The sequence below is a fragment of the Vipera ursinii genome (genome assembly GCF_947247035.1).
Source record: "Vipera ursinii genome assembly, chromosome: 3".
In the NCBI taxonomy this organism is placed as follows: Eukaryota; Metazoa; Chordata; class Lepidosauria; order Squamata; family Viperidae; genus Vipera; species Vipera ursinii.
In genome coordinates, this window is record NC_139516.1 from 145,728,800 (window position 1) to 145,741,062 (window position 12,263).

Consider the following 12,263-nt stretch of genomic DNA (forward strand, 5'->3'; position numbering starts at 1 on the left):
TTAGTTGTGACCTTTTGCATCTGTGCCACAGTGTAAAGGCAGGTAGGAACTATAATGTCAACTGCTAAGACAGTAAATTGTCTCAGTAAGAATATTATTTTAAAAAGCATTCTCTCTAAAGTGCAGAAGGAACATCCTCAAAATATAATTCAGCGACTGAAATGCTGAATTTATGGCTCCGAAGAGGTTTTCCTGTGAATTGCAGTGCAATTACTGTAGCCAGGAGTAGCAAGACCAATGCATGTTAAAGACAGACAAGGTTTACACTTTCCTGAACCAAGGTTTGTTTTAGCTTTGTTTTTTATTATTGTAACTTTATTGATTTTAGACAAAAATTCAAATTTAAAAGATATACAGAAAAGGAAGATTTGAAGGGAAGAAAATGCTCAGGAAAGAAAAAAAAGAATAACAAACAAATTACATTTTATCTTAATATGATGGGCGACTGGATGACAAAAGATTTGACCACAAGAGTTATATGGTATATTTAGCTTTCAGCTAGCAATCAAAGGACAAAAACGTAGGATTATCAGGTCTGCGATGCAAAAGTCTGGATGACCATTAGATGGCAGTAAAGACCACTTTAATCTAGGAATTTGGTCTTATATAAGCTTTTCTCAAAATAAGACTGAAATTTATTTTTGAAAAAACAAAGACAAGATTGCACTGCAAAGCAACTTTTTAGAGCAATGTGCTTTTAAGAGCAAAGTGCTAAATCAAATTTGGGCTTAAGCAGTTTAAGTTAATAAAGGCTTTTTATTTGGCAATAAATGTCAGTGCAAGATTCTCCTGTAAAGATTCATATATCACATTACCAGATGTTGAAGTATATTTGCTAGCAGCCTTACCAATAAGGCAAATAATTAGTGATATTGGAGGGTTTAGTTCAACAACAGTCAACGACCCCTGTGTGTGAACTGGTTATATATGAAAGAGGCTGCATTAGCGCAAAAATTATTCCTAAAGTATTAATGAATATAGTAGTCTGGGCATTCATCTATACATATAGTAACTAAATGTAGAAGGAACATCAGCAGACTTTTGTTGTTATTATTAAATTTATACTCTGCCTTTTTGCAACAGTTAAAATGGTTAAATTACAACAGTAAAATCAATGAAAATATTAACATCAGTTAATATTTAAAATCTGGCAAAACTAAAACATTGAGAGTATAGGCCAAACTTACCCCACCCCAGAGAGCCATCCATAACTGAGACCCACACAGGAAAAGGGCCACTCCCATATATAGATGCTGTAGCTGAGGCTTGACTATAATTACAGCAATCTTCTTAGACATATGAAGTCTCTTCATAAAACAGTCTTGTATCTGTCTTCTTTCAACAGTGGAAATGCAGTGCACTCCCAAGGAGACGATGATCTCATTTTACCGTGAAGCCAATCCCAGCATGGCCAATTTAATCCGGATGGCAAAGATTGACCAAGCATGTGGTGGCCTTCATCCCTCCACACATCTTGTCCCATGTCTTTGGGATCTACAAACTGAAAACCCATATGAATAAGACAAGCAATTCCTAAGATTTACCCCCTCCGATGACCTGCTCCCACACAGAAGTCCCAGCTGAATCCAATCAACTTTGTCTACAGAGGATGGTGAAAATTGCCTATAGCAAGCTTCCAGCTGTTTCTGCTTCCCTCCTTCAGTATCTTGATGGAGGAAACACAGGACACTAAAGTTTCTGATGTGCAGATGCCTTCTTTGCAATAGCAGTGGATAGTGAAATTTTAGATGGGCATAAACAAGGCCAGACTCCATATGCAATCTGGCCCATCCTCCTTACTTATCCACTTCATTTCTACAAAATTATCTATCTTTTCATTCAGCTCTTTATTTTTTCCTTCCGTTGTCTTTTCTAGCCATTATGCTTTTGGTGGATAGAGAAAATGCTTTTGCAATAAGTCTATATTGAAAGGTTGCAGAGTGCTGAAATTAGAGTCACGGTTATGTTGCCTATTCAGATCTGGACAGTTATCTGATAGGCAGTGTGTGAATTCATCAATTCTTTATTACTATACTGTTTTTAACACCTGTTACCTCCTGATGTTTTCAGATAGTATTCTTAATTTTGCATGGGTGGCAAAGAAATGAAGTGCATGGAAGAATACATTTTGTAGGGCAACTTCAACACTGAAATGGTTGTGGCTAAAGATCCTTTTGGTGAATTGCCACTTTCTTTATTGCCAGACTAGGGACGCGGTGGCTCAGTGGGTTAGGACACTGAGCTTGTCGATCAGAAGGTCGGCAGTTTGGCGGGTCAAATCCCGAGTGCCGCGTAGCAGAGTGAGCGCCTGTTACTCGTCCCAGCTTCTGCCAACCTAGCAGTTCGAAAGCACGTAAAAATGCAAGTAGAAAAATAGGGACCACTACGGTGGGTAGGTAACAGCGTTCCGTGTGCCTTTGGCGTCTAGTCATGCCGGCCACATGACCACGGAGACGTCCTCGGACAAGCGCTGGCTCTTCGGCTTTGAAACTGAGATGAGCACCGGCCCCTAGAGTCAGAAACAACTAGCATGCATGTGCGGGGGAACCTTTACCTTTACCTTTTACCTTATTGCCAGACTAAGAAACCTGTTTCAGTAGAAGAGAACATACAGTTGAACTGTTGAGTCCTTGATGCTCTCGGACCTTGATAGTTTACTTGCAAATGTTTCATTACCCAACTAGGTAACATCATCAGTGCACTGATTATGTTTTCTGGTTGGATAATTAAATACCTGAAAGTAAACAATAGCTAAGAAAATTATGATCCTGAAGACACTGCTGAACTGTTACTTTCTGCATTCATCCCCTATGAAGACTATGCTAATGGGGTTATAACATCTAAGGAACTAAAGCTCAGTTATTTAAATACTGGCCACACAAACACAGAAATTATCTTCCAACAACGCTGGCTCCCTCAGCCAAGAAACAAGAAGTGAGCACCGTGCTCTAGAATCAGACATGTCTGACAGATAAACCCAGTGCTTTTTTTGTAAAAGAAAAAGGTGCCAGAACTCACGCATGTCATACAACCTGCCTTGCCTACCCTACAAGGTTCCATCCAAAAAAGGTGCCGGAACTCCGTTCTGAGCGTTCTATGACAAAAAAAGCCCTGGGTAAACCTTTACCTTTTCAGCTATACCAGGTTGCATAGGGCAAGGAAAAGTAAAATCTTTTAAGAAAGCCCCCGGGGCAAGTATCTATGGTGAGTCCTGCTGGAGCACTTGAACCCTAGAGTTTCCCAATAATGTCTCTAACTTTCAGCAGCCCTGCTTATCTACTTATATGGAAAGACCTCCCTGAACATGAATGGATATGTTTAAATCTGAAGCTAGATTTCTCACTCTGTATTAGTCACTGGACCGCCTGGCTCTCAAAAATTATTGCTGTGTGGTTTATTTCTTCCAAAGCTACTGCAGAATTCTTGATGTCTGCCTCTTAACGCTGGCAAGCACTGCCTCTCAAAAGCTACAGACACAAGACAAAGGAACAAGTATCCCACAAGCAACATACAACTGGGCTCATTCATTAATTCCTGCTGCAATCTTTTTGCTTGGTCACTGAAATGAAGCATATTGTTAGAGCAGACTTCAAGAGAACAACCAGGCTTTGAGAAAAAGACAGCAAAAACTCAGCTTTATCATTTCAAATCTAATCCTGGGGTTCTCTTTTTTTACTACAAAAAAAATGAAACAAGGAGTCAGAGAGCAGAAATTATGTTATTTAAACTGACACTGCCAAAAAGGGAGCCCTTTTTATTATTCCTTCTTTTTTTTTCTTTTTTTTTTTTGTAATCACTCATAAACGCACAATGTGCTCATCTCAGACATGGAGCCAACTTCATTACTATTTATATTGCTCTAGACTGGTTGTGTGCAGTCAATTCATAATTGTCCAGTTTTTCTAATTAATCACAAAAGATTTTTGTTTTGCCTGCAGCTAGTGCTGGGGTGACTCACAATGGCAAGCCAAAGCTCATACATCAAACACAGGCCCTCCTTCACTCCGGCCTGCTTCTGCTGGAGATGCTGTGTGGTTCTTCTTTACCTCATAAAGTCCTCACTGGGCATGATCAGCCCCAGGCAAAAGAGGAGCACAGTGTTAGATCCTAAACTGTGTGTCTTTTTGTTGTTTTCCTGAAGCCTGCACTTTTTAGCTGAAGCCAGGTCCTGATATTTGGGGAGAATTTCCACAATAGGATTGATTTCCTTCCGTCGTTCCTTCCTTCCTTCCGCACAAAATTTTGATAACAAAACTGAATAAACAGAAACCTCTCCATTGCTGAAATATATTCTCTGTCAGTGGTTTCTAAAATTCACTTGAACTAATCAATGATCCAGGGCTGAATGCTTGCAAACATTATTGACGCAATCCAAGAAGGTTTACTCTGAGGTAACGCCCATTAAGCCAACTTAATGTTGCTTTTGGATCATTGTGGACAGGGTTGCACAATGAGATATCTCTCTTTTTCTCCAATCAGGTTAGCTGCTTTATAAAACTGTCACAATAGCATTAGAAAAAGATACTTCGAATGGCAGTTTTAAAGGTCCAAATACTCCTCGTACAAAAATCTGATACAAAAGAAAGAAATGTTCCTCTTATAAGGGTTAGTTTTCAGGCAGAGAGGCATTGCATATTAGAATGCTCCCCTGGTTTGGGTTGGGTTGGGTTGGGTTGGGTTGGGTTGGATTTTTTTTAATCTCACTACATGAAGAAAATTATGAGGCAAAAAATGTTCTTATTTTTCCTTTATTTATGCAAGCAGTAGTTTTCACACTTAATCTTATCCACCTGTTCTATAACACCAGGATATACTCATTTATAGTTTATGGAAAGTATTTCCATAATGAACTTTCTATAAGAGTCATATTACAAATAAGGAGAAAGAATCAGCTCCAAAAATTCATGTTTCTGTTAACTAAATTAAAGCCTGGGTCAACCAGATGATGCCTTGCACCTTATTTTAACGTTTTAAAAATCATAGAGTGAGAGAATTTTTGCTTTCTTTTACCATAGTGGCTCTGAATTCAGCATCTACAAGCCAACACAAATAGTGTATTACAAGTTGAAGTCCTGTTCCTCAGGCACCATTTTATTAGAACTGGTGTTTACATCAAACAGTATCTCTTAAGTATTTCATATTAAGCTTGGACAAATCATTTGCCTCAGGATTTAAGTGTTGTGCCATCAAAATTTAATCCTATTGTGGAAGTATTACTATTTTTTACTGCCAAACCAAACATGGTGTAATCGCTACCTGTTAAAATGGGAAGACTGAACATGTGAGACTTTATGATAAAAGAAAAAATGCACTTATATACACAAATAAGACATTTTCAAGCCATGTTTTTCAGTAGACATACTAGCCATTTCCTAACTGTGCAGTGTTAGTAACTGTAAATCACTGAACCATACTGGCTTATGGGAAAATGGCACAGAGGAAAGAAAATCTAACAATCTTGATAACACATGCTAAACTCTCCAATTTTGAAATACAGAATTATAATGTCTGGGAACTAGATTTGTAATTTAGCCCTTGGCAAAATTTATATATAATTTGATCTTTAGTGGAAAACAATATCAATAATAATACCAGAAACAAAAGGCACATTCATTTACATTTTCATGAAGAAAAAAGGTAATATTTAAAAGTAGCATGATTAATTTTGTTTTATTTACTAAATTTTTATGCCACACATCTCCTATATAAGGTGACTCTGGATGGCTTACAAGTTATAAAATAAGTAAAAAATAATTAAAATATTAAAAGATCAAAACATTAAAACTACACATACTATGATTTTAAAATTATACTGAAACCAGAACCAAGAGATAGATGGGACGGGGACAAGATCTTCTTACCCTGTCAGGCACCTCCAGAGGTGAATACCCTCTCGGCGCCCCCAGACCAATTAACAAAGCCAAGTTTTGATACCCTTCTAGAAGGCCAAAAGTTTGGGAATAATTCTCCGGTGGTGGAGTGTTCCACAGGGATGGGGCCACAGTGGAAAAGGCTCTTCTTCTTGAACCTGCTGCTGGAATTCCTTAGCGGACGGGATCCATAGCAGGACTCTTCCAATGACATGATTGGGACAGGTAGTCCCATTAGGAAGAGACGGCTCCTCAGATACCCTGGAGCCATGCCAAGGAGGGCTATAAAGGCAACAGCCAAAACCTTGAAATGGATCCCAAAGCAAACAGAGTCCATGCTTGGACTCAAACTGAGAATGGATCTGAGCGATTTTATCCATCAGATGTTCAACAAATTCCTCTGCACGGACCTGTAAATGATCATCCAATCACCCCTTCCTAAGGAGGGACCAGATGATCTTGAACAGGACTGGGGTGACACTCTGTGTTTGCAGAGAAATAATTTCACTGCTCTTACTGCCACGAGGTAGGCATTAATTGGGCTCTGACCCATGTCCCTGACCCATGTCTGGTCAGATTCATTCTTACTCTTCTTCTAGCAACATTCTAGCCATCTTGTGGCCCTTTTCAACACACCCAGCTCCTCAGTAAACCATTGGGAGTTTTGGAACCTCTGGCCCAGGAGAGGGCGCATGGCATTATCTTGTCCAGGGCCTTGGCCAAAGCCTCCACAGGGCCACACATCAAAGTAAATAGAACCAATAATGTCAACTTTGCAAGGATGAAAACTCCATAAGCTGTTTGCCATTACTGATAATGCCCTATACCGTATCATCACCCTACCCTTTAGAATAAAGGTAAAGGTAAAAGATAAAGGTTTCCCCGCACATGCGTGCTAGTCATTTCCAACTCTAGGGGCCGGTGCTCATCTCTGTTTCAAAGCCAAAGAGCCAGTGCTTGTCCAAGGACGTCTCCATGGTCATGTGGCTGGCATGACTAGACGTCAAAGGAGCATGGAACGCTGTTACCTTCCCACCGTAGTGGCCCCTATTTTTGTACTCGCATTTTTACGTGCTTTCAAACTGCTAGGTTGGCAGAAGCTGGGACGAGTAACAGGTGCTCACTCTGTTACGCAGCACTCGGGATTTGACCCGCCAAACTGCCGACCTTCTGATCGACAAGCTCAGCGTCCTAACCCACTTAGCCACCGTGTCCCTTTTTACCCTTTAGAATAGAAGACTATTACTCTAATCCTGTATGTTTTAAGCAATGTACATAAATTCTGCTCTTGACAGCCCTATGACTTCATTTTCAATTAAGTAGAGTTTTAATATCTAGCTACCAGAACTTTCAATAAAGATTGTAGTATGGCTCATTCCCATTTTGACTTCCAGTCAACTATGCCGTCTCTTGAGTTCTTCTTTCCAAATAAGAATGATAGGAAATTTCTAGGATCATCTACTAGCTTTCCAGCTTCTAATTTCTTTTTTTCTTTGGTAGCTGCTGAAAACATTCAATCCACATTGCACTAGAGTATAAGGAAAAAGGTATTTTATTAAAACTTTCTTTTAAAAAATCTTTGTAGTTTCCCCTGTGGCTGCTGAGATGTTCCTCTTCCTTCCTAGTGTACCTGTTTCAAATATAACCCCAAACATGCCAATCCATCTCCTCAAAAGCAGCTAGACACCATCCTTTGTTCCGTCTTCTTTGGGTGGTAGGAAATGAGAATGGATACCCTACTACCAAGTTGATGAAACTGTCACCATTGATTTACAGGACAAATTCTCTTACAACTTTGGGGAAATTTAAAAAATAACATCTCTGCATGGAGCAAATAATCACCCAACCAACCAGTCAGATAATTCTGCCCTTTATATATGTGTATCTCCTCCTTTAGCCACCTCCTCCTGGATTCTCCATATCATTTTCCTAGTTCCTTTTCCCTTTGCTTTAACCACTGTCAGCATTCACTATTCCATGTGTACCATGGCTGGTCAATCAATACTGAATTATCGAGAGAGGGGATGTCTTTGCCTTAAGCTATTTTTCCTAAATATTGTTTTTACTTCTACAATTACCCTGAGCTTGCTGATAATTTCCTTCTTATACAGGACTGCTTATCACTCTGGTTACCAGGACTTCAGATAGTAGTATAAAATTAACGGGTCTTCATAGGCCTTTAACTCCAATGGGTAAAATATTTAACAATACACTTAACTTCCATTGAGATCCGTAAATGTACTTAATATCCTCTGCCATGTATTGGTCAGAAAGGAGACAGTAGGTTTGAAAGAATTTATGCCACTTCTTTCCCTGCTTAAAGGAGAGTTTGATTAATCTTGCATTGATCTGAAAGCTGGAGGTAGAGGCAAAGGGAATGGTACCAGAAAATATTAGGTGAACAGACAAGCTTTTTCACACCATGTAATAAGCATATGGTATAAATTACAAGGTACACTTGATGCAAAGCAGGTAAATAAGTTCAACAAATGTTTACATTAGTTACTGAGGAATAAACAGAATGAAAAAGGATAGTGGAATTAAAACAGCCTTTTCCCATTCCCATGACCTTCCCCAATGGGTTTTATATTTTATTCTTCTAAGTGCACTTAAGTGCAATCTCGGGTCAATCAGCAGTATACAGTGTTTTATAGATGCCATGTGTACAATAGTACAGCCTCTGTTATTGTTAGATTACATCAAAACACCATTTCAAGCTACCCTGTATTTTTTTGCTTAAAGGCATGCTTGAGTTTTCCCTGATCCTTGGATTCTAGGACACATTTATGGGAAATGGAGCAATGGACAAGTTCTTGTTCTCATAAATCACATATAAAGGGCCATTCTGGATTTGCACCTTGGCAACATCTGTCTTCTGCTATTTCCCCCATGACATTGCACTCGTCTTGTACCCTGCCCAACAGTGAGACCCCCTTGAGACTTCCATAGCTGCACTTTTCAAGTATAGTCCTAGGACACCCTCAAAGTATATGAAATCTGACAGACTTTGCCACTCACTAGCTGGGAGGAAAATCAGATTACTGGCAGAAGCAATATGGGCAGGTTAGGGATTAGCAGTAGGGATAGCACATTTCATACCAGTATGGTTTTCTGCCAGCTCAAGATGGATATAGAATACTTCACTCAACCACATGGAAAGGATTGTAGCTAGGATTGAAACCCCATAGTTGCCTCCAAGACAAAATTGAGTTCCTTCTCAAAACAAGCTTCTTTATAATGCTGGGTTTATTGAAAAAGGCTCAGAGCAATACTGTAAGGTGGGATAAATGATGAAAATAATAGATATAGATTCTGCAGAAAAAGAAACCTTACAAATTCTTGAGGAAAGGGAAACTGTCTTCCCCATGTAAGTATTTATCCATAAAGCTTTATGTGGTCTTTCCTCAAAATCTTACAGACTATATCCATAGTAACTGCTGGGTGGACAATTCCAGTTCTCTTGTGCAAAGGAAATCTGATTTGAAATTCATTATTAGTATGTCTATATTGGCCTTCCTGTTAAAATCTACAAGGACAAGGCTCTAATTAAAAAAAAGTAAAAATGTGAAACAAGTGTTAAAGCCATAAAAGCAACCAATAATAGGAATTTGGGACAAATTATAACTATTATGTATTCTGTTCAGACCCTACCTGGCTTCAGAACCACTCTGGGCAGTTCCCACTAGAATAAAGTAAAGAACAATATGAATAAAAAAAGAAATAAGATAAATAAGAACAAGTAAAAATTAAAAAAATAAGAGTGCAATTCAGGATCTGATTCAGCCAAACAGCAGAATTCCCAAACGGTAATTCAGTGGAGTCTTCTTCCTCCAGTCCAACATGGGGTTCTGCTACCAGCAATGTCTTCGCAAGAGTTTCAAACTAAGTATTCAAGCTAAGCATTTTTTCCATACTGTATTTTACTTCTAATTACTGGGAAGAGCAGTGTGCTGCAACTCCATCCCTTGACTACCCAACTGCTTTTCTCATGCACATTTCTCAGATGGCATCAAAGCTTTCTCTACAGTTGTAACCACTATATACTTTTTTTCATTCACATGATAGGAAAAGTGTTGTATGCCCAAGTCTGATATATATATTTTTCTGCATTTCATAAGTTTTCAGAAAGCACAGCATATTTAGGGCTCAAATCAGTGTCTTTTCGTAGTCAAACTTAATTTTCTCCTCTTAATGACCCACGTGAATATCTAACTTGGGTCTGAAAATATATCCGGCAGATGTCCAGCCAGTCTTCCATTATTTCCAGGTAAAAGAAATAAACAGATGTACTCTTCATTTAAAAAAGAAAGAAAAAAAGAAAGCAAACTGTTAAAACCATATGAACTGAATGGGTAGACACACTTCATGACATTTAAAATAAGTAGACTGCATGTTATAGTTGCCAGTGTGGGTTTTGCAAACATTTTAATGCCTTTATTCAGAATGCAATATAAACAAAGAGTTTTGTGCATGGCTATTCAGTTAGAAGTGTTTCCCAGTATGTAGCTGTGGCACAGCCCACTTTGGAAAGTATCTTAATGATGATTTTAAGATAGCTCTTTCTTACTTTTGCCCAACCCCATGTGTGGTTCATGTGTGGCTCCTTGACTGTTGGCAGAAGCAAAAAAAAAATCTAAAACATCCACATAAAGAAAGGAAGGAATTTTCTTCAGTCCAAAAATAGAAAGCAATATAAAGTCTGAGTAGAGGAACATGGAGACAAGGGTCGAGAAAGGAAAAATTCAGAAGTCACACCAAGAACAAGTGAAAATATTCATTATCCCCTACATTATGGCCAAGATGTTGATGTACATTTGTATTTATTAACCAGCTAGGGTTGGAAAAAGCAGGCCCTGATAGAGACAGCTTGTTCAGCATAGGCCACAGAGCAAGCCAGCCAATTAAAATCCAAGAATATTGTTTGCTTTGAATTATGGGTAAAATGACTACTCAGCCTTTTGAAATAATTGCTAAAAATTATTCCAGTGAAGTGGATTATAGTCCAAGCTGTAGCTGAGATATTTTTGAATCACCTTAAGCACAGTGGAGTCCTAATCTATTTTTGTGAACTGATGCAAAGTCACGGAAGTAATCAACGTTAAAAGCAAGCCCAGTGAAGGGTTCAAAAATAGAAAAATTCTGTGCCTACATGAATAGGGACAAGAGGAAGACAAGAAAAAGACTTGTCCTCTCTTTTGGATCATGGACAATCTCTGGCCCTAGGTTGCTTTCATGTAACCTTCTGAAAGCCACTGATTCATACTTCTGGTGACAGTAATTCACCATAGTCCAGAAGATGGGAAGGAAGACTTGACAGGGAGAGGGAAAGGTGTAAGAAAGCAGGAGCATCATAAATAAATGCATTTACCCAATTTGGGATCTGACTTATCTGTTTTTTTTTTTGCCTAGACCTCACCCACCATTGCTAGAAGGTCTCATTCAGAATTATTTCTAAGTGGGGGGCGGATCTTGAATGAAGGTTAGCTATGGAGTAGTGGTGTTCAGTGCTTCCTAATGTCTCTCTCTTGACTGATTAGGAAAAAATAACTGTGGAGTGTGCACATTCCCATTTGATTTGTTATTGTTCATAAAGCTAAAAGGTTAAGGTTAAAACATATTTAAAGGTAAAAACTTCACAGAAGTGTTCAAACAATGCTTTGTTAAGGAGCTAGAGATGCTCAGCTAACTTTCTTTGTCATCCACAGAACTGTTGAAAAATGCACCCTTGTGCTCTATCCAACAGGCTATCTTCAGGGCATTTGCAACAGCCTGGGGAACATTCCTCTGTAATTGTGGGTTGCTCACTTTTGTATGCTGTCTCACCCTTTAAAAGACTCCTGATAAAGAGTAACAGTTACAAAGGCAGATGTTAATTAATCTTTCACTTTTGGAGGTCATGCAGAGAGCAGCTGGCTATTTGGTCTGGTCTCCACCTACCTTTTCTTGTCACCAAGTCCCTAGCCCCCAATGTGGCCCATTAATACAATCTTCACCAACCGGTGTGTCAGATTTAGCTCTCATAATCCCTAGCCAGCATGATCACAAAATAGTAGCACTGAATAATGTGAGAGTTTATATTAATATCCAGAAGATTTATCCATAACTACAACTTATATATAAGCAGCATCCAAAGGCCCATGCCAGGCTAGTCAAGGGCAGAATAGGGGCTCATATCCAAAACCCTGACTGCTCTTTAGAAGGCCAGATCCTGAAGTTGAAACTCGAATACTTTGGCTACCTAATGAGAAGGAAGGACTCACTGGAGAAGAGCCTAATGCTGGGAAAGATTGAGGGCAAGAGAAGAAGGGGACGACAGAGAATGAGGTGGCTGGATGGAGTCACTGAAGCAGTAGGCGTGAGCTTAAATGGACTCCAGAAGATGGTAGAGGACAG